The sequence below is a fragment of the Dendrobates tinctorius genome, unplaced genomic scaffold, assembly GCF_039654945.1.
Source record: "Dendrobates tinctorius isolate UK_male_01 unplaced genomic scaffold, ASM3965494v1 ptg000108l, whole genome shotgun sequence".
NCBI classification, from domain to species: domain Eukaryota; kingdom Metazoa; phylum Chordata; class Amphibia; order Anura; family Dendrobatidae; genus Dendrobates; species Dendrobates tinctorius.
This window is the reverse complement of record NW_027361776.1, coordinates 3,316,558-3,340,534: the sequence shown is the minus strand read 5'-3', so window position 1 is coordinate 3,340,534 and position 23,977 is coordinate 3,316,558.

The window sequence follows — 23,977 nt, the reverse complement described above, 5'->3', positions numbered from 1 at the left end:
AATTTCTGCACACACTAGTGGACACTGGACACTTTTGAATTGTGTGAGGCCCACTGAATATCTAAGCGCTGTCACAGGCTCGATGGCACAGCTGTGACCAAAGTGACTAGAGGATAAGGGTGATTTTGAATTTCTGCACACACTAGTGGACACTGGACACTTTTGGGTTGTGTGAGGCCCACTGAATATCTGAGCGCTGTCACAGGCTCGATGGCACAGCTGTCACCAAAGTGACTAGAGGATAAGGGAGATTTTGAATTTCTGCACACACTAGTGGACACTGGACACTTTTGGATTGTGTGAGGCCCACTGAATATCTGAGCGCTGTCACAGGCTCGATGGCACAGCTGTGACCAATGTGACTAGAGGATAAGGGAGATTTTGAATTTCTGCAGACACTTGTGGACACTGGACACTTTTGGATTGTGTGAGGCCCACTGAATATCTGAGCGCTGTCACAGGCTCGATGGCACAGCTGTGACCAAAGTGACTAGAGGATAAGGGAGGTTTTGAATTTCTGCAGACACTTGTGGACACTGGACACTTTTGGATTGTGTGAGGCCCACTGAATATCTGAGCGCTGTCACAGGCTCGATGGCACAGCTGTGACCAAAGTGACTAGAGGATAAGGGAGATTTTGAATTTCTGCAGACACTTGTGGACACTGGACACTTTTGGATTGTGTGAGGCCCACTGAATATGTGAGCGCTGTCACAGGCTCGATGGCACAGCTGTGACCAAAGTGACTAGAGGATAAGGGAGATTTTGAATTTCTGCAGACACTTGTGGACACTGGACACTTTTGGATTGTGTGAGGCCCACTGAATATCTGAGCGCTATGTCACAGGCTCGATGGCACAGCTGTGACCAAAGTGACTAGAGGATAAGTGAGATTTTGAATTTCTGCACACACTTGTGGACACTGGACACTTTTGGATTGTGTGAGGCCCACTGAATATCTGAGCGCTGTCACAGGCTCGATGGCACAGCTGTGACCAAAGTGACTAGAGGATAAGGGAGATTTTGAATTTCTGCAGACACTTGTGGACACTGGACACTTTTGGATTGTGTGAGGCCCACTGAATATCTGAGCGCTGTCACAGGCTCGATGGCACAGCTGTGACCAAAGTGACTAGAGGATAAGGGAGATTTTGAATTTCTGCAGACACTTGTGGACACTGGACACTTTTGGATTGTGTGAGGCCCACTGAATATCTGAGCGCTATGTCACAGGCTCGATGGCACAGCTGTGACCAAAGTGACTAGAGGATAAGTGAGATTTTGAATTTCTGCACACACTAGTGGACACTGGACACTTTTGGATTGTGTGAGGCCCACTGAATATCTGAGCGCTGTCACAGGCTCGATGGCACAGCTGTGACCAAAGTGACTAGAGGATAAGGGAGATTTTGAATTTCTGCCGACACTTGTGGACACTGGACACTTTTGGATTGTGTGAGGCCCACTGAATATCTGAGCGCTGTCACAGGCTCGATGGCACAGCTGTGACCAAAGTGACTAGAGGATAAGGGAGATTTTGAATTTCTGCCGACACTTGTGGACACTGGACACTTTTGGATTGTGTGAGGCCCACTGAATATCTGAGCGCTGTCACAGGCTCGATGGCACAGCTTTGACCAAAGTGACTAGAGGATAAGGGAGATTTTGAATTTCTGCAGACACTTGTGGACACTGGACACTTTTGGATTGTGTGAGGCCCACTGAATATCTGAGCGCTGTCACAGGCTCGATGGCACAGCTGTGACCAAAGTGACTAGAGGATAAGGGAGATTTTGAATTTCTGCACACACTGGTGGACACTGGACACTTTTGGATTGTGGGAGGCCCACCGAGTATCTGAGCGCTGTCACAGGCTTGATGGCACAGCTGTGACCAAAGTGACTCGAGGGTAAGGGAGATTTTGAATTTCTGCACACACTAGTGGACACTGGACACTTTTGGATTGTGTGAGGCCCACTGAATATCTGAGCGCTGTCACTGGCTCGTTGGCACAGCTGTGACCAAAGTGACTAGAGGATAAGGGAGATTTTGAATTTCTGCAGACACTTGTGGACACTGGACACTTTTGGATTGTGTGAGGCCCACTGAATATCTGAGCGCTATGTCACAGGCTCGATGGCACAGCTGTGACCAAAGTGACTAGAGGATAAGGGAGATTTTGAATTTCTGCAGACACTTGGGGACACTGGACACTTTTGGATTGTGTGAGGCCCACTGAATATCTGATCGCTGTCACAGGCTCGATGGCACAGCTGTGACCAAAGTGACTAGAGGATAAGGGAGATTTTGAATTTCTGCAGACACTTGTGGACACTGGACACTTTTGGATTGTGTGAGGCCCACTGAATATCTAAGCGCTGTCACAGGTTCGATGGCACAGCTGTGACCAAAGTGACTAGAGGATAAGGGAGATTTTGAATTTCTGCAGACACTTGTGGACACTGGACACTTTTGGATTGTGTGAGGCCCACTGAATATCTGAGCGCTATGTCACAGGCTCGATGGCACAGCTGTGACCAAAGTGACTAGAGGATAAGTGAGATTTTGAATTTCTGCACACACTAGTGGACACTGGACACTTTTGGATTGTGTGAGGCCCACTGAATATCTGAGCGCTGTCACAGGCTCAATGGCACAGCTGTGACCAAAGTGACTAGAGGATAAGGGAGATTTTGAATTTCTGCAGACACTTGTGGACACTGGACACTTTTGGATTGTGTGTGGCCCACTGAATATCTGAGCGCTTTGTCACAGGCTCGATGGCACAGCTGTGACCAAAGTGACTAGAGGATAAGTGAGATTTTGAATTTCTGCACACACTAGTGGACACTGGACACTTTTGAATTGTGTGAGGCCCACTGAATATCTAAGCGCTGTCACAGGCTCGATGGCACAGCTGTGACCAAAGTGACTAGAGGATAAGGGTGATTTTGAATTTCTGCACACACTAGTGGACACTGGACACTTTTGGGTTGTGTGAGGCCCACTGAATATCTGAGCGCTGTCACAGGCTCGATGGCACAGCTGTCACCAAAGTGACTAGAGGATAAGGGAGATTTTGAATTTCTGCACACACTAGTGGACACTGGACACTTTTGGATTGTGTGAGGCCCACTGAATATCTGAGCGCTGTCACAGGCTCGATGGCACAGCTGTGACCAATGTGACTAGAGGATAAGGGAGATTTTGAATTTCTGCAGACACTTGTGGACACTGGACACTTTTGGATTGTGTGAGGCCCACTGAATATCTGAGCGCTGTCACAGGCTCGATGGCACAGCTGTGACCAAAGTGACTAGAGGATAAGGGAGATTTTGAATTTCTGCCGACACTTGTGGACACTGGACACTTTTGGATTGTGTGAGGCCCACTGAATATCTGAGCGCTGTCACAGGCTCGATGGCACAGCTGTGACCAAAGTGACTAGAGGATAAGGGAGATTTTGAATTTCTGCCGACACTTGTGGACACTGGACACTTTTGGATTGAGTGAGGCCCACTGAATATCTGAGCGCTGTCACAGGCTCGATGGCACAGCTGTGACCAAAGTGACTAGAGGATAAGGGAGATTTTGAATTTCTGCACACACTGGTGGACACTGGACACTTTTGGATTGTGGGAGGCCCACCGAGTATCTGAGCACTGTTACAGGCTCGATGGCACAGCTGTGACCAAAGTGACTCGAGGGTAAGGGAGATTTTGAATTTCTGCACACACTAGTGGACACTGGACACTTTTGGATTGTGTGAGGCCCACTGAATATCTGAGCGCTGTCACTGGCTCGTTGGCACAGCTGTGACCAAAGTGACTAGAGGATAAGGGAGATTTTGAATTTCTGCAGACACTTGTGGACACTGGACACTTTTGGATTGTGTGAGGCCCACTGAATATCTGAGCGCTATGTCACAGGCTCGATGGCACAGCTGTGACCAAAGTGACTAGAGGATAAGGGAGATTTTGAATTTCTGCAGACACTTGGGGACACTGGACACTTTTGGATTGTGTGAGGCCCACTGAATATCTGATCGCTGTCACAGGCTCGATGGCACAGCTGTGACCAAAGTGACTAGAGGATAAGGGAGATTTTGAATTTCTGCAGACACTTGTGGACACTGGACACTTTTGGATTGTGTGAGGCCCACTGAATATCTAAGCGCTGTCACAGGTTCGATGGCACAGCTGTGACCAAAGTGACTAGAGGATAAGGGAGATTTTGAATTTCTGCAGACACTTGTGGACACTGGACACTTTTGGATTGTGTGAGGCCCACTGAATATCTGAGCGCTATGTCACAGGCTCGATGGCACAGCTGTGACCAAAGTGACTAGAGGATAAGTGAGATTTTGAATTTCTGCACACACTAGTGGACACTGGACACTTTTGGATTGTGTGAGGCCCACTGAATATCTGAGCGCTGTCACAGGCTCGATGGCACAGCTGTGACCAAAGTGACTAGAGGATAAGGGAGATTTTGAATTTCTGCAGACACTTGTGGACACTGGACACTTTTGGATTGTGTGTGGCCCACTGAATATCTGAGCGCTTTGTCACAGGCTCGATGGCACAGCTGTGACCAAAGTGACTAGAGGATAAGTGAGATTTTGAATTTCTGCACACACTAGTGGACACTGGACACTTTTGAATTGTGTGAGGCCCACTGAATATCTAAGCGCTGTCACAGGCTCGATGGCACAGCTGTGACCAAAGTGACTAGAGGATAAGGGTGATTTTGAATTTCTGCACACACTAGTGGACACTGGACACTTTTGGGTTGTGTGAGGCCCACTGAATATCTGAGCGCTGTCACAGGCTCGATGGCACAGCTGTCACCAAAGTGACTAGAGGATAAGGGAGATTTTGAATTTCTGCACACACTAGTGGACACTGGACACTTTTGGATTGTGTGAGGCCCACTGAATATCTGAGCGCTGTCACAGGCTCGATGGCACAGCTGTGACCAATGTGACTAGAGGATAAGGGAGATTTTGAATTTCTGCAGACACTTGTGGACACTGGACACTTTTGGATTGTGTGAGGCCCACTGAATATCTGAGCGCTGTCACAGGCTCGATGGCACAGCTGTGACCAAAGTGACTAGAGGATAAGGGAGGTTTTGAATTTCTGCAGACACTTGTGGACACTGGACACTTTTGGATTGTGTGAGGCCCACTGAATATCTGAGCGCTGTCACAGGCTCGATGGCACAGCTGTGACCAAAGTGACTAGAGGATAAGGGAGATTTTGAATTTCTGCAGACACTTGTGGACACTGGACACTTTTGGATTGTGTGAGGCCCACTGAATATGTGAGCGCTGTCACAGGCTCGATGGCACAGCTGTGACCAAAGTGACTAGAGGATAAGGGAGATTTTGAATTTCTGCAGACACTTGTGGACACTGGACACTTTTGGATTGTGTGAGGCCCACTGAATATCTGAGCGCTATGTCACAGGCTCGATGGCACAGCTGTGACCAAAGTGACTAGAGGATAAGTGAGATTTTGAATTTCTGCACACACTTGTGGACACTGGACACTTTTGGATTGTGTGAGGCCCACTGAATATCTGAGCGCTGTCACAGGCTCGATGGCACAGCTGTGACCAAAGTGACTAGAGGATAAGGGAGATTTTGAATTTCTGCAGACACTTGTGGACACTGGACACTTTTGGATTGTGTGAGGCCCACTGAATATCTGAGCGCTGTCACAGGCTCGATGGCACAGCTGTGACCAAAGTGACTAGAGGATAAGGGAGATTTTGAATTTCTGCAGACACTTGTGGACACTGGACACTTTTGGATTGTGTGAGGCCCACTGAATATCTGAGCGCTATGTCACAGGCTCGATGGCACAGCTGTGACCAAAGTGACTAGAGGATAAGTGAGATTTTGAATTTCTGCACACACTAGTGGACACTGGACACTTTTGGATTGTGTGAGGCCCACTGAATATCTGAGCGCTGTCACAGGCTCGATGGCACAGCTGTGACCAAAGTGACTAGAGGATAAGGGAGATTTTGAATTTCTGCCGACACTTGTGGACACTGGACACTTTTGGATTGTGTGAGGCCCACTGAATATCTGAGCGCTGTCACAGGCTCGATGGCACAGCTGTGACCAAAGTGACTAGAGGATAAGGGAGATTTTGAATTTCTGCCGACACTTGTGGACACTGGACACTTTTGGATTGTGTGAGGCCCACTGAATATCTGAGCGCTGTCACAGGCTCGATGGCACAGCTTTGACCAAAGTGACTAGAGGATAAGGGAGATTTTGAATTTCTGCAGACACTTGTGGACACTGGACACTTTTGGATTGTGTGAGGCCCACTGAATATCTGAGCGCTGTCACAGGCTCGATGGCACAGCTGTGACCAAAGTGACTAGAGGATAAGGGAGATTTTGAATTTCTGCACACACTGGTGGACACTGGACACTTTTGGATTGTGGGAGGCCCACCGAGTATCTGAGCGCTGTCACAGGCTTGATGGCACAGCTGTGACCAAAGTGACTCGAGGGTAAGGGAGATTTTGAATTTCTGCACACACTAGTGGACACTGGACACTTTTGGATTGTGTGAGGCCCACTGAATATCTGAGCGCTGTCACTGGCTCGTTGGCACAGCTGTGACCAAAGTGACTAGAGGATAAGGGAGATTTTGAATTTCTGCAGACACTTGTGGACACTGGACACTTTTGGATTGTGTGAGGCCCACTGAATATCTGAGCGCTATGTCACAGGCTCGATGGCACAGCTGTGACCAAAGTGACTAGAGGATAAGGGAGATTTTGAATTTCTGCAGACACTTGGGGACACTGGACACTTTTGGATTGTGTGAGGCCCACTGAATATCTGATCGCTGTCACAGGCTCGATGGCACAGCTGTGACCAAAGTGACTAGAGGATAAGGGAGATTTTGAATTTCTGCAGACACTTGTGGACACTGGACACTTTTGGATTGTGTGAGGCCCACTGAATATCTAAGCGCTGTCACAGGTTCGATGGCACAGCTGTGACCAAAGTGACTAGAGGATAAGGGAGATTTTGAATTTCTGCAGACACTTGTGGACACTGGACACTTTTGGATTGTGTGAGGCCCACTGAATATCTGAGCGCTATGTCACAGGCTCGATGGCACAGCTGTGACCAAAGTGACTAGAGGATAAGTGAGATTTTGAATTTCTGCACACACTAGTGGACACTGGACACTTTTGGATTGTGTGAGGCCCACTGAATATCTGAGCGCTGTCACAGGCTCAATGGCACAGCTGTGACCAAAGTGACTAGAGGATAAGGGAGATTTTGAATTTCTGCAGACACTTGTGGACACTGGACACTTTTGGATTGTGTGTGGCCCACTGAATATCTGAGCGCTTTGTCACAGGCTCGATGGCACAGCTGTGACCAAAGTGACTAGAGGATAAGTGAGATTTTGAATTTCTGCACACACTAGTGGACACTGGACACTTTTGAATTGTGTGAGGCCCACTGAATATCTAAGCGCTGTCACAGGCTCGATGGCACAGCTGTGACCAAAGTGACTAGAGGATAAGGGTGATTTTGAATTTCTGCACACACTAGTGGACACTGGACACTTTTGGGTTGTGTGAGGCCCACTGAATATCTGAGCGCTGTCACAGGCTCGATGGCACAGCTGTCACCAAAGTGACTAGAGGATAAGGGAGATTTTGAATTTCTGCACACACTAGTGGACACTGGACACTTTTGGATTGTGTGAGGCCCACTGAATATCTGAGCGCTGTCACAGGCTCGATGGCACAGCTGTGACCAAAGTGACTAGAGGATAAGGGAGATTTTGAATTTCTGCAGACACTTGTGGACACTGGATACTTTTGGATTGTGTGAGGCCCACTGAATATCTGAGCGCTGTCACAGGCTCGATGGCACAGCTGTGACCAAAGTGACTAGAGGATAAGGGAGGTTTTGAATTTCTGCAGACACTTGTGGACACTGGACACTTTTGGATTGTGTGAGGCCCACTGAATATCTGAGCGCTGTCACAGGCTCGATGGCACAGCTGTGACCAAAGTGACTAGAGGATAAGGGAGATTTTGAATTTCTGCAGACACTTGTGGACACTGGACACTTTTGGATTGTGTGAGGCCCACTGAATATCTGAGCGCTGTCACAGGCTCGATGGCACAGCTGTGACCAAAGTGACTAGAGGATAAGGGAGATTTTGAATTTCTGCAGACACTTGTGGACACTGGACACTTTTGGATTGTGTGAGGCCCACTGAATATCTGAGCGCTATGTCACAGGCTCGATGGCACAGCTGTGACCAAAGTGACTAGAGGATAAGTGAGATTTTGAATTTCTGCACACACTTGTGGACACTGGACACTTTTGGATTGTGTGAGGCCCACTGAATATCTGAGCGCTGTCACAGGCTCGATGGCACAGCTGTGACCAAAGTGAATAGAGGATAAGGGAGATTTTGAATTTCTGCAGACACTTGTGGACACTGGACACTTTTGGATTGTGTGAGGCCCACTGAATATCTGAGCGCTGTCACAGGCTCGATGGCACAGCTGTGACCAAAGTGACTAGAGGATAAGGGAGATTTTGAATTTCTGCAGACACTTGTGGACACTGGACACTTTTGGATTGTGTGAGGCCCACTGAATATCTGAGCGCTATGTCACAGGCTCGATGGCACAGCTGTGACCAAAGTGACTAGAGGATAAGTGAGATTTTGAATTTCTGCACACACTAGTGGACACTGGACACTTTTGGATTGTGTGAGGCCCACTGAATATCTGAGCGCTGTCACAGGCTCGATGGCACAGCTGTGACCAAAGTGACTAGAGGATAAGGGAGATTTTGAATTTCTGCACACACTAGTGGACAATGGACACTTTTGGATTGTGTGAGGCCCACTGAATATCTGAGCGCTATGTCACAGGCTCGATGGCACAGCTGTGACCAAAGTGACTAGAGGATAAGGGAGATTTTGAATTTCTGCACACTCTAGTGGACACTGGACACTTTTGGATTGTGTGAGGCCCACTGAATATCTGAGCGCTGTCACAGGCTCGATGGCACAGCTGTGACCAAAGTGACTAGAGGATAAGGGAGATTTTGAATTTCTGCACACACTAGTGGACACTGGACACTTTTGGATTGTGTGAGGCCCACTGAATATCTGAGCGCTGTCACAGGCTCGATGGCACAGCTGTGACCAAAGCGACTAGAGGATAAGGGAGATTTTGAATTTCTGCAGACACTTGTGGACACTGGACACTTTTGGATTGTGTGAGGCCCACTGAATATCTGAGCGCTATGTCACAGGCTCGATGGCACAGCTGTAACCAAAGTGACTAGAGGATAAGTGAGATTTTGAATTTCTGCACACACTAGTGGACACTGGACACTTTTGGATTGTGTGAGGCCCACTGAATATCTGAGCGCTATGTCACAGGCTCGATGGCACAGCTGTGACAAAAGTGACTAGAGGATAAGGGAGATTTTGAATTTCTGCAGACACTTGTGGACACTGGACACTATTGGATTTTGCGAGGCCCACTGAATATCACAGTGCTATGTCACAGGCAGAAATTGGCTAGTGTATCACAAACTACAAGGTGTATGTAGAATTGGGCAGAATAGGAATCTCCCTAGAGTGCAGGTCTGTAAGAACGGAACATGTCCTCGACTTATTCTCACAGAGTGACACTGATAGCTTCACTGTGGCTATGTTAACAGCCGTTACACGGTACTGTGTGAGGAGCGTACACCGCTGTATGGTGTGAAAAAATGCGCGCTCAGTACCTCAGCAGGACAAAAAAAAAAAATTGGGATTGCTTTTAAAAAAGCAGTTTACGGAGCAGTGGGTAAACAGCAATGCAGGAATGTCAGGAAGCCTTAGAAGGCAGCCCAAAAACCAACACCACTGATACACCACAATATAGCCTCACCTTGCACTGCACACACAGTGACTGGTGTGTTGTACAGGCAAAATCGCTAGCAGCAGAAGCAGTTTTTTTTCCTTCTTCCCTGCCTAACGCTCTTCCTACAGAATCAGCAGCAACCTCTCCCTATGCTAAGATCGGCAGAAGTAAGATGGCGGTCGGCGTGCACGCCCTTTTATACCCCCTGTGACTCCCACCAAAGCAAGCCAATCACTTGCATGCCCTTCTGAAAGATGGTGGTGACCCGTGCCTATGTCATCACGTTGCCCACAGTGTCCGTGGATCCTGATTGGCTCAAAAAGAGCGCAAAACAAACTTTTGAAACGCGACTTTGGCGTGTAAGTCGCCGACCTCGTGGCCGACCTCATCCTAGGGTCGGGTTTCGTTTCATGAAACCCGACTTTGCCAAAAGTCGGCGACTTTTGAAATTTTTCGACCCATTTCGCTCAACTCTAGTCCTGAGATACTGCGTATAGATCCAATCCATGGATCACTCCATTCCTCTCTCCATTCAGTTTGCTGCAGAGATCTATAAACTAATGAGAGCACTAAACAGTGCTTTCATAGGCAATAACACATTGTAAATATTTTTCTCAGCGATATGAGCTCCTGAAGGATGATGATGGAACTCTATATTCGGATTCAAGGAAGATTTTTATATGAATTCAAAGTTTAGTATGTTTAATAACATTTTAAAAGACATTTTTTCCATGTAGTATAAATATATCTAGTGTTTTTTAGAAAGGAAAAAATATTTTGTGAAAAATATGTAAAAAAAATTTTTTTGTCTATTATATGAGTTTTGTTAGATTCCTCAGAGTATTTGGGTGTGTCTGAAAACCAGATCTTTCAGCCATCACCCAAAATGACATGCAGGGATATCTACTATAAAATGTATTCAGATAGCTCTGTTTATATGCATGACATTATACCTGAGGAAGACTCTAAGGCTGGAGTCACACTAACCAGCGCAAAATACGGTCCGTAGTTTACATGCGTAATACGGATGAATGACCCCTAAATAGTGCTCCATAGGTCATCCGTAAGCCAGATGCGGTCGCGTATTTTGTGCATGTCAGCATCCGTATGGCATCCGTATGCAATCCGTATGGCGAGATTTTCTCGCAGCCTTGCAAAATGGACATTTAACGGTTTTGAGGCCTACTAACTATTTAAAACATTAGGCTGCACTGTATTTATTGGCTCAGGATCAGGTGGTAGCCTCCATTCTGTCCATTTGTCACCTTGCCTTCACTAGGTGTGTTGCTGTGGTATGTGCAGCATGTCAGACAGTCTGACTTTCACCACAACTGAGCAGGTTCTCTTCAACTGGCTTTTGTCATGGTGCTTTGACCAACCATACCCAGTGATAGTGGATCCGCGGAGGAGGAGACGCATGTGGGTACATCCACTTTTGAGGCAACGAATCACAAGAGGTCATTTTCACCGCCTCTATTATTCTCTGTGGGAGCATCCTGTCAAATTCTACCAATACTGTAGCATGAGCCTTGCAACATTTGCTACACTCTTGGAGACACTGCGCCCTTGGATAACCTTTCAGGATACAAGGATGCGCAAAGCTATATCTGCAGAGGAGCGACTTGTACTCACAATACGGTATGTACTACACAACCACATTCTCTATGTTCATGATGTGTTGGGCAAAGTTTGAATTTTTGCCTTCATGGAGTAAGTTTTAGGCCCTCATCTTAGTCCACATATGTTTCAACTTACAGACACGAATGTTGGGTGGAATATGGACTGAATATCACTTACTCATTGTGCAAAGCAAGATGTTTGTGTTCTGGCATAGTCAGGTCAATATGTATTGAAATATGGACAAGACTATATCAAGTCGTCATACCCGAGGTCAGGATGGAAGACTGGTTGAGGATATCAAGGGACTTTGAGGAAGAATGCCAGTTTCCAAATGGTATTGAGGCCCTTGATGGCAAACATTTGGGGGCGTAATCCGCCGAACTCTGGCTCCCAATTCTTCGATTATAAACAATACTTTTCTGAAGTATTGTTGGCTCTGGCCGACCCTCAATACAAGTTTATAATTGTTGACATTGGGGCCTATGGAAGGACGGGAGACTCTAGAGTCTTCAATACTTCCATTATGGCTCGGCGGCTACGCACCAACCATTTTGATCTACCACCACCACGACAGCTACCAGGCTCCACAGAAGAATCTGTCCCTTATGTTCTTGTGGCAGATGATGCCTTTCAGTTAACACGCAATGTCATGAGGCCATATCCCCGGCGCAACCTTCACCACAGGCGCAGGATATGTAACTTGCGCCTATCACGTGCTTGGCGACTGGTGGAGTGTTCCTTTGGCATTCTTTGTGGCAAATGGCGGCTACTCCAGTCTGCCATTCAGCTGAGTGAACCAAATGTTAATGAAGTAGTGAAAGCCTGTGTGGTACTTCATAACTTCACCAAGATACATGATTATTCCTCCTCTGCTGGTGTTGTGCGTAGGCCGGACAATGTGTGTAGGGTGAGACCACCTATCAACCATCAACATAGACCGATCTCTGGCCTCAATGTGCGTCATCATTTCACTAATTACTTTATGGCACCTTAGGGGGAACCTTCTTGGCAAGAGCATGCTGGATCTATGTTGGCAATGTTGCTTTGATGTGTGTTAAAATATATATATTTCTACCCCTTGTGAATCTCTGACTGTTGCTTTGATTTGGTACGTGTATTTTGATATGGGTTTGGACAATTAAGACAGAGACGTAAAGTGTAGTTAGCCAATTTTTACTTTTGCCTTTTTTGTGTTTTTTTTAAGTTTGTAAGGCAAACATATTCTTGCCCTATGAAAAACTTGGGCAATGGCCCAAATTGGGCTTTTGGCATATTTCAACATTGTTGTTCAAACAAAATTACTAACATATCCTACAACATACATAGTGCAATAACAACATTGCAACTGTACACATTTGGAATACAAAGTAAAAAAGAGGAGTTATCCATCATCAAAATGAGCTACACAAGATAATACTAACATTTATTATGAATGTTTTAAAACCATATTAATAAGCCACCATGACAGGCAAGGCTACTTACTCGTTTCTGACACATATTACATGTCTGTAATAAACACAATATTTCACCACACTATACTGGGAAAGTCGAAGGATCAAAATAGAAGACTGACTTGATAATACATAGAGAGAGCGTGATGGTCTTGAGGCTGTTTGCCTTGATTTTGGAATATAGTTAGCTGGCCTAAATTGGACTAAGAGAATATGGACAGCACGCCTTTTCTATGCATTTTCAAGTGAGTACTCTATTTTGATCCTTTGACTTTGCCAGTATAGCCCCGTGAAATATTGTATTTTTGACAGACATGTAATATGTATCAGAAACACATAAGGTAGCCTTGCCTGTCATGGTGTCTTAATCATATGATTTGAAAACCGTCATAAGAAATGTTATTAGTATCTGTTTTAGCTCATGTTGCTGCTGGAAAAAACCTCTTTTTGACTTTGCCTTGGGATTTTAAACACCAGTTCAAACACACTGGACATCTCCTCCCATCAAAACAATTAACAACAGTCATATACAGTATGGGTTTACTAAGTCCATGTTTTAAGCCACTTATAAATTGTGGAATGTTGGGAAAGGAGAAGGCAGAGGAGCAGCCTGTGCTTGCTGCTGACTACTTTGAGCGACATCGCCCTGTGTGGGTGCATACTGTTGCCCATGCTGTTGTTAGTGACCTTCCTCCTGTGATTGTTGGGGGTAGTGGCCATAGTAATACTGCTGAGGGGCATCTTGTTGGGGCGGGTAGGCCCGTGGCTCATACCCACCAATATAGCCATGTCGGCCCCAACCAGGTTGGGACCAGCCTCCAACACTGGGTGGGACTAAGTGGCCATATTGGTGGGGTTGGTTAGAGCCAGAAATCTGTTGCTGGTGTTGGGAAGGTTGGGTAGGGGGAGGAAGGGGGTGAGGTGTAGGCCCACGTATTAGTGGATGTTCGGACCCTGCTTGAGCAAGCATCTGTGTGAATGGTCTCATGCGCATTAGATTTCTGGGGGAAAGCTGCCACCTCTCCAGATATTCGAAAAGCTCATATGGGGTATTGGGGGGGTGCTTGCATCAAGCAGGACCTGAAAACATCCCCTAATACGGAGCCTGACCTCACGGGTAAGGGCACGGAGATAAAGGGTCAGGCTATGTGAGTAGGCCTCCTCCCCATCATCTGTAGTTACTCTTGATAAATAATTTAGCACCCCTGTGTCCACATTGGTCCTGCTCTCTTGAACAGTGACCTGGCGCCTTCTTCGTGTTCGCCGGGATGTAACAGCAGCCTGTGGGGATACCCTGATATGGCCAGTTGGGCTGCTGCTCAAGTTGCCCGGTGTCATGGTATCTGGAAATTTGGTCTGACAAGCAAAGGGTTACTGTCATGGTATCTGGAATTTTGGTCTGACAAGCGAAGGGTTAATGGTTGGAGCCTCTCTTCGGTCTCAGGGAGGGTATTTATGGCCACAGGCGAGCAACCTTCCCTGTCGTTTATACTTCATACTTGAGTGTGTCCGACCCTGCTTTTGCTAAGTGCCTCTCGCCTGCTTCCGTGTTTGTGGTGTGTATGACCTGGTCTGGATTTTGGTTTCTGTCTCTTGGCTTTCTGATTTTGTACCGTGCAGCCCGACCCGTGCCTGACCTCCTGCTTCCCTGACCATTCTTGTTCTTCCTGACTCTGTACCGCATTGATTCTCCTGTGTATGACTTCTGGATTGCCCGACCATCGCTACTGTATAAACTCCTGGCTCTCTGAGCCCTCTGCCTGTAACTTCAGCGTCCCTGCGATAAGATCCGCCCCCTCTGACGTCACAGGTCACGTGGTGCTAGGTCCTATAGCTTCTGAGTGCTTCTGCAAGCGCTCCGCCCCCTCCACAGGTCCTGCGATCTCCCAGCCTGTGCTGCTGACAGCCCCATGGTCCGAGTTCCTACACCGACGCCGGGACCGCTGACCGGTCACGCTACCCTCCTGCAGATAAGGGTAAGCGTGATATTATAAACGACCTTATTACTTTTTCCTCCCCCCACTCATCCTTCTGTTACTACCTATGTGTGAGTGTGTGGTGGGTCTGCTGCAGTCATGGACCCGATGCAGGCATTATCAGAGCAAGTGAAGCAGCTCTCTCAAATGTTCCAGAAGATGAGTGTTGAACAGCGCAGTATGACTCATACCCAGCAGCAGCTGGTTAATACTATGCAAGGGGCTATGTCTTCCGAGAGTAGGGATGTATCCCTTACGTCCCCTGAATCCCCGGTTAAACTGCCTGACTCCTTTCCTGGAGACAAAAAGGAGTTCAGAGCGTTCCGGGAGGGGTGTAAATTATTTTTCTCCCTGAGACCTCGCTCATCCGGGGGAGAATTTCAGAGGGTGGGGGTAGTTATCTCCCTGTTGTGAGGTGCCCCACAAGCCTGGGCATTTTCGCTAGCACCCACAGCACCAGAATGTATGACTGTGGATGCGTTTTTTGAGGCCTTGGGCCGTATCTATGATGAGCCTGATAGAGTACGCCTGGCGGAAGACATGGTGATGAGCGCACGTCAGGGTCGGCACTCTGCAGAGTGGTATTGTTCTGAGTTTCGGCGGTGGGCAGCGGAAGTCACCTGGGACGATGCGGCTCTCCGCGGTCTATTCCGTAGGGGCTTAGCAGAACGCCTTCAGGACGCCCTAGCTCTACATCCGCCTCCTGATACCCTGGAAGATGCCATGACACAGGCAGTTCGGATGGATCGACGGTTAAGGGCCAGAGGGGTGATGCAATCTGAGTCCCCTCTGTTCACTGGGAGCAAGGAAGTTGGGGCCACTGCAATCCCCATGGAGATTGGTGCCACTTCCATCAGAGAGAAAGAGAGGAGACGCCGGCACGATAAACAGCTGTGCTTTTATTGTGGAGAAGCAGGACATTGGAGGAGACTGTCCATCCTGTCCCTCGTCTTCCCAGCCGTCGGGAAACTACTAGATCTGGGTAGTGATCGAGGAGGCTGCCCAGACCCACAGGTACCTTTTTCCTCATGCCCCAAGCTGTTGCTTGATGTTGAACTGCTGGTAGACAAATGTCGTTTTTTTTCCACAGCTTTGGTGGACTGCGGTTCCTCTCTAAACCTGGTCAGTGCCAGCACCGTCTCCAAGGCCAAGATAGGGACAGTCAGGTTAGAGACCCCATTGAAAATTGTGGCAATTGACTCCTCCCCTCTCACCCGTTCGGGGATTCGTTATGCCACCAATACCTTTGTGTTACAGGTTGGCTCCTCTCATGCGGAGGAGATGAAATGTTTCATTATGGATAATCTACCTGTGTCACGATCTGATTCAGGTTGGAGCCAGTGTTATTGCAACCACTAGAGGGAGCAAGGCAGGAAGCGTAGTCAGGTGAAGCCGAAAGTCAGTACACTGGATAAGCAATACTTTGGCAATGGAGCAGGCAGATAACGAAGTCAGAGGAAAAGCCAGAAGTCGGTACACGGGATCAGCGATACTTAGCAGGTGGAGCAGGCAGATAACGAAGTCAGAGGAAAAGCCAGAAGTCGGTACACGGGATCAGCGATACTTAGCAGATGGAGCAGGCAGATAACGAAGTCAGAGGAAAAGCCAGAAGTCGGTACACGGGATCAGCAATACTTAGCAGATGGAGCAGCAGCAGCAGGAGAAGGAGCTTGACTACAGGCTGGAAGCACAATAATCACGCAATGAGGAAGTGTACTGGCTGAGGATATATAGGGTGGGCAATTAGCAATCAATGGGCCAATTAGGAGAGCACAGGGTGGAGCTGATCAAGAACAAGAATCACTGGCATCTGGTTTCGCATGGGATCCTCCAAGCAGCCGCATAGCTCAGATGGCTGAGCTGCTGGCCAGCAGACAAGAGGTTCCAGGTTCGATTCCTGACAGTACTCCCCTCCTTCCAGGATGGCCTCTGGACATCTCAGGGGCTGGTTTATCTGGATACCTCTGATGGAAGATTCTTGTTAGCCTAGAAGCATGAACATTTTCCTCCGGTTCCCATGAGTTTTCTTCAGGTCCGTAACCCTTCCATTGCACAAGATACTGCAGGTTACCTCTGATTCTCCTAGAGTCCAGAATCTTCTCCACAATAAATTCTTCCTCGCCATGGACCCTTTCAGGTGGAGGAGGAGGCTGAGTTCTTCCTGGAAATGGATTTTCACAGAATGGTTTGAGCAGAGATACATGAAACACTGGGTGAATCTTAAGACTGCTGGGAAGTTCCAACCGGAAAGCAACTTTGTTAATTCGTGCAGCAATTTGGAAGGGTCCTATGAATTTTTGTCCCAATTTAGAAGATGGCACGTGTGTTTTTAGGTTTTTAGTGGACAACCAAACCTTGTCACCCACGTGCAGATTAGGAGGTTCTCTACGGTGTTTATTTGCTGCTTTTTTATAGTCTTCTTGGGCCTTTTGCAATATCTCAATTAATTTCTCCTGGGATTCCTTTAATCTGTTGAGTCGGTCAGCAACAGCAGGGGTAGAAGTTTCAAAAGGAAGATTAGGAATACATACTGGATGCAAGCCATAGTTAGCATAAAAAGGACTTTGGGCTGTAGAGCTGTGTTTAGCGTTGTTATAGGCAAATTCCGCTGTTGGTAAATAGTCCACCCAATCATCTTGAAGATATGAAATGAAGCAGCGGAGGAATTGCTCGAGAGTCTGGTTCGTCCTCTCCGTCTGGCCATTTGATTGCGGATGGAAAGACGTAGAAAGATTCACAGTGACTCCCAGGGCTGTACAGAAGCTTTTCCAGAATTTCGATGTGAATTGCACCCCTCTGTCGGAGACTATATTATCAGGAGTCCCATGCAGCTTAAAAACCTATTTGATCATTAACTCAGCAGTTTGTTCCGCAGTAGGAATTTTTTTAGTTGGGATGAAATGGGCCATCTTTGTGAGTCGGTCTACCACAACGAGAATCACAGTCATCTTTTTAGATGGAGGTAGATCCACGATGAAATCCATTGAGATTGATCCCCAAGGTCTGGATGGAACTGGAAGAGGTTGTAGAAGTCCTAAAGGAGAGGAACGTGGTGTCTTGTTACGTGCACATGTTACACAGGAGGACACATTTTTTCACATCCCTTCTACAATTAGGCCACCAAAAGGAACGAAGTAGTAGTTCTTGGGTTTTCATGACTCCGGGGTGTCCTGCAAGTTTAGAATCATGGACTAATTTGAGGACTTCGAGTCTCACCGATTCTGGGATATAAACCCTGTGGTTCAGCATCCAAAATCCCTTCTTGAAAAAAAGATTGACATCTCTAGGAGGATGGTTAAGAAAAGGGTCGTTGTGGTAGCCATTTTTAATCTGAGCAAAAAAACTTTAGAGTCCAATATTCCCAAAAAAATTTTGGGGCCCAGAATAGTACTGTCAGTATTAGAACTCTCCTGAGGTTCAGAACAAATCCTGGACAGGGCGTCAGCTTTGCCATTTCTCGAACCAGGCCGATAGGAAATTACAAAATTAAATCTTGAGAAAAACAAGGCCCACCGTGCCTGTCTCGCAGACAGTCTTCTTGCTGTGCGTAAAAACTCTAGATTTTTGTGGTCAGTGAGGACGGTCACCGGATGATTGGCACCTTCTAGGAGATGTCTCCACTCGGAGAAGGCGACTTTTATGGCTAAAAGTTCTTTATTTCCAATGTTGTAGTTCTTTTCCGCCGGTGACATGGTATGAGAAAGAAATGCGCATGGATGAAGCTGCATCTTATCTCCAACTCGCTGAGACAGAATGGCTCCCACTGCAGAATCCGAGGCATCCACTTCAACAACAAATGGCAGTTCCGGATTTGGATGGACTAGTAGTGGTGCGGAAATAAAAAGATTTTTTAATTTGTCAAAAGCCTCTTGTGCCTCTGTAGACCAAAAAAAAAACTTGAGTTTTCTTGGTTAGCAAGGTGATTGGCAGAATAATCTTTGAAAAGTTTTTAATGAATCTTCTGTAGAAGTTGGCGAAGCCAATGAAGCGCTGAACGTCTTTCAAATTCTTTGGGGGTGGCCAATCCACCACTGCATTGATCTTACCAGGATCCATGCTCAGGCCTTCTGGGGAGATGACATATCCTAAAAATTGGATCGTGGGTTGTTCGAATTCACATTTCTCAAGTTTTATGTAGAGATGATTCTCCTGTAGACGTTCCAAGACTAACTGGACTTGCCTGCGATGCTCCTCCAAGGTATCTGAAAATATAAGAATGTCATCGAGATAAACAACAACAAATTGATCCAAAAAATCTCGAAACACATCATTAATGAAGTGCTGAAAGGTGGCTGGGGCGTTGCTAAGGCCAAAAGGCATCACTAGGTACTCAAAATGTCCGTATCTTGTTCTGAAGGCGGTCTTCCACTCATCTCCAGGGCGAATCCGTATGAGGTTGTAGGCCCCTCTCAGGTCCAGTTTAGTAAAAATTTTCGCAGAGCGGAGTCTTTCTAATAACTCTGGAATTAACGGAAGTGGGTAGCGATTTTTTACGGTAATTTTATTAATTTCCCTGTAATCGATACATGACCGCAGAGTTGAGTCCTTCTTTTCAACAAAGAATAAGGGTGCCCCAGCTGGAGATGTAGAAGGTCGGATGAAGCCTTTCTCTAAGTTTTCATCCAGATACTCTCTCAGTACCTTCAGTTCTGGTTCAGAGAGATTGTAAATTCGCCCGAATGGAATAGTTGTTCCAGGAAGCAGCTCGATGGGGCAGTCATACGGACGATGAGGAGGCAATTGATCAGCTTTTTTCTTGCTGCAGACATCAGAAAATTGTTGGTATTGTGGTGGTAGTTTATCTTCCTTTGTATGAGAAATCTCAGATACTTGGATTTGTTTAGGAACAGGTGGATCACTATGGCAATTGTTCTTACAGTATTTTGAAGGGAAGGTAATGGTTCTTGAAGCCCAGTTGATAGAGGGGTTATGAGTTGAGAACCAGGGAACTCCTAGGATAACGGGAAATTTTGGAGAGGAAATCAGATGGAAACTGACAGTTTCGTGATGATCAGGTTCCATATAAATCTCAAGTTCAATCGTCTCATGAGTAACAGGTCCAGAAGATAAGGGTGATCCGTCCACCGTTTCCATTTCGATTGGTATGGATTTAGTTCTGCTTGAAATATTATTATCCAATGTGAATTTTAAGTCCATAAAATTCCCTCCTGCTCCAGAATCTAACAAGGCCGAACATCGTACTGTTTGGTTGCCCATTATGACCTGAATGGGAATGACAAAATGAGATGATGATGCACACATCTTGTTTTTCTCCTGCGTTACTGATGAAATTTTCTGCATACTAGGATATGGCTGTTGGGAGAGGTCTGTATCGCTTGCAGTCATGTCGCTTATGAAGGCTATAGTCCTTTTATTAGGACAATTGATGGCAAAATGACCTGAGCCCCCACAATAGAGACATAAATTTTCAGCCCGTCGCCTCTGCTTTTCTTGTGCTGAAAGCGGTTTTCGAATAACATCGATTTGCATCGGTTCAGACACACTTTGCATCTTTTGTTCATGATTAGACGAAGAGAAAGAAAAGGCAGGGTTATTTTCCAGTACTCGAAGTCTCTCCTTTCTCCGCTCGGTGAGCCTCTGGTCTATTCGCACACATAGGTGAATAAAATCTTCCAACTGATCAGGGGTTTCGCCCCTGGCAAGCTCATCCTTTACTGACTCTGATAATCCTCGTCGAAACTGACTTCTCTGGGCCGCTGAATTCCATGTGGTGTCGGCCACCCAGCGACAGAACTCTGATGTATATTCAGCGACCGAGCCTCGTCCTTGGCGTAAATTATGCAATTTGGTTTCTGCTGTGGCACAATGGTTTGGATCATCAAAAACTTGATTCATAGCTGTGATGAAGGAATCTAAGTTATTAAGGATGTCATAGTTCTTTTCCACATATGGTGAGGCCCATGCAAGAGCTTCATCAGTCAGGAGATTAATCAGAAAAAATACTTTCTTCCTATCGCTGGTAAATGGAGCAGGTTGCATTTGGAAGTATATCCGGCATTGGTTGAGGAATCCTCGGTACTGCTGACGATCCCCACTGAATTTTGCAGGCAGCGGCATTCGTGCGTTTGATTCTGGGCTTGAATTGCGCATGTCAAGAAGTTGCCTTTGTAGTTCAATTATTTCCTTTTGTTGGCCTGATACTACTGTTTGTAGTTTAGAATATTTTTCTTCGTAAGTGGTACAAAAACTTTGAAGTTCAGAAACTTGTTTTGTCAGGGTGGCTACAACGGACTCCATTTTGGCGCGTGATTATTCTGTCACGATCTGGTTCAGGTTGGAGCCAGTGTTATTGCAACCACTAGAGGGAGCAAGGCAGGAAGCGTAGTCAGGTGAAGCCGAAAGTCAGTACACTGGATAAGCAATACTTTGGCAATGGAGCAGGCAGATAACGAAGTCAGAGGAAAAGCCAGAAGTCGGTACACGGGATCAGCGATACTTAGCAGGTGGAGCAGGCAGATAACGAAGTCAGAGGAAAAGCCAGAAGTCGGTACACGGGATCAGCGATACTTAGCAGATGGAGCAGGCAGATAACGAAGTCAGAGGAAAAGCCAGAAGTCGGTACACGGGATCAGCAATACTTAGCAGATGGAGCAGCAGCAGCAGGAGAAGGAGCTTGACTACAGGCTGGAAGCACAATAATCACGCAATGAGGAAGTGTACTGGCTGAGGTTATATAGGGTGGGCAATTAGCAATCAATGGGCCAATTAGGAGAGCACAGGGTGGAGCTGATCAAGAACAAGAATCACTGTTATCTGGTTTCGCATGGGATCCTCCAAGCAGCCGCATAGCTCAGATGGCTGAGCTGCTGGCCAGCAGACAAGAGGTTCCAGGTTCGATTCCTGACAACCTGACGGGCTGGTGTTGGGTATGCCGAGTCTTCTGTGTGTCTGGAGGGCATTGCGGAGTGCCTGAAAGACTTCGAGGATGTGTTCTCCGAAAGCGAGGCCGAGGCATTACCCCCACATAGGCCTTTTGATTGCAACATTGATTTAGTCCCAGGGGCCAAATTACCCAAAGCCCGTCTGTTTAATTTATCTGGGCCTGAACGCTTGGCTATGAAAGAGTATATAAAGGAAAATCTCCGTAAAGGGCATATCAGACCGTCGGTCTCTCCAATAGCAGCGGGGTTCTTTTTTGTTAAAAAGAAAGATGGTGGCCTGCGTCTCTGCCTCGACTTTCGGGAACTCAATAAAATCACTGTTAAAAATGCTTATCCCTTACCGCTGATTCCCGATCTGTGCAATCAGCTCTCGGGAGCAAAATGGTTCTCCAAACTAGACCTTAGGGGGGCTTATAATCTTATCAGAATTAAAGAGGGGGAAGAATGGAAAACGGCATTTCTAACTACTGAAGGGTTGTTTGAGAATCTTGTGATGCCATTCGGTCTCGCCAACGCACCAGCCGTTTTTCAGAATTTTATTAATGTGATTTTTGCGGACCTGATTGGCCGCTTTGTTGTCATTTATTTAGATGATATCTTGGTTTTCTCCACAGACGAGCAGTCTCACCTATCTCATGTTAAGATTGTTCTCCAGAGACTCAGGGAGAACCAATTGTTTGTTAAATTAGAAAAGTGTACCTTTTTTGTGCAGGAGTTAACTTTTCTAGGGCTGATCATTTCACCACAGGGGTTTCGTATGGATCCCAAGAAGGTGCAGGCCATTGCGGATTGGGTCCAACCCCAGGACCTGAAGGGCCTGCAGCGTTTTCTAGGGTTTGCAAATTATTATCGGAGGTTTATCAAGGGTTTTTCTCAGATAGTGAAACCTATTACCGAGCTCACATGTAAGGGGGCCGATACAAAGAATTGGTCTCTCCCGGCCAAACAAGCTTTTGTGAGTCTGAAGAATTGCTTTATGTCCGCTCCAGTTCTGGTGCAGCCTAATCCGTCACAGCTGTTTGTGGTAGAGGTGGATGCGTCCGAAGTGGGGGTGGGGGCTGTTTTGTCTCAAGGATCGGCTACATTAACTAATCTCAGACCCTGTGCTTTTTTTTCCAAGAAGTTCTCTCCGGCAGAGAGAAATTATGATGTGGGGAACAGAGAGCTCTTGGCTATAAAACTAGCGTTTGAAGAATGGAGGCATTTTTTGGAGGGGGCAGAACATCCAATTACGGTTATCACTGACCATAAAAATTTGGAGTACATTAACACAGCAAAAAGGTTGACTCCCAGACAGGCTCGGTGGTCACTTTTTTTTTCCCGGTTCCAGTTCTCCATAACTTTCCGGCCTCGTTCTAAGAACGTGAAGGCGGACGCATTGTCACAAAGTTTCGAACCTCTTTCTGCCCCCGATCCTCCCTCGTCCATTCTTCAACCCGGGGTGGTGATAGCCGAGCTTTCGTCAAAGTTGGAGCGGGAGATTGTGGGGGCTCAATCTTTAGCTCCAAGGGCCAAGCCGCCTAATAAATTGTTTGTACCACAGGTCTTACGGTCCAAGCTCTTACGAGAGTTCCACGATTCTAAGTTGGGGGCCCACCCAGGTATTACGGCCACTTGTGAGGCGGTGAAGAGAATGTTTTGGTGGCCATCAATGTGTTCAGAAATTAAGGGGTATGTCATGGCCTGTGGGGTGTGCGCCCGTTCTAAGAGCTCTCATTGCCGGCCGGCCGGGGAATTGGTACCGCTGCCAATTCCAGAAAGACCATGGACCCATTTGTCCATGGATTTCATTACCAACCTCCCCCCCTCCAAGGATAATACCGTCATTTGGGTAGTAGTAGATAGATTTTAAAAAATGGCACATTTCGTACCCATGTCTAAACTTCCGTCTGCTGAGGTCATTTCTAAACACTTCCTTTCCCAAATCATTCGTCTCCATGGGGTACCTATCAATATCGTTTCGGATAGGGGTGCACAATTTATAGCGAAATTTTGGCGAGCGTTCTGTAGGAAGTTGGGGATATGTTTGTCTTTTTCCTCAGCCTATCATCCGGAGAGTAATGGCCAAACGGAGCGCACCAACCAGTCTTTGGAACAAATCC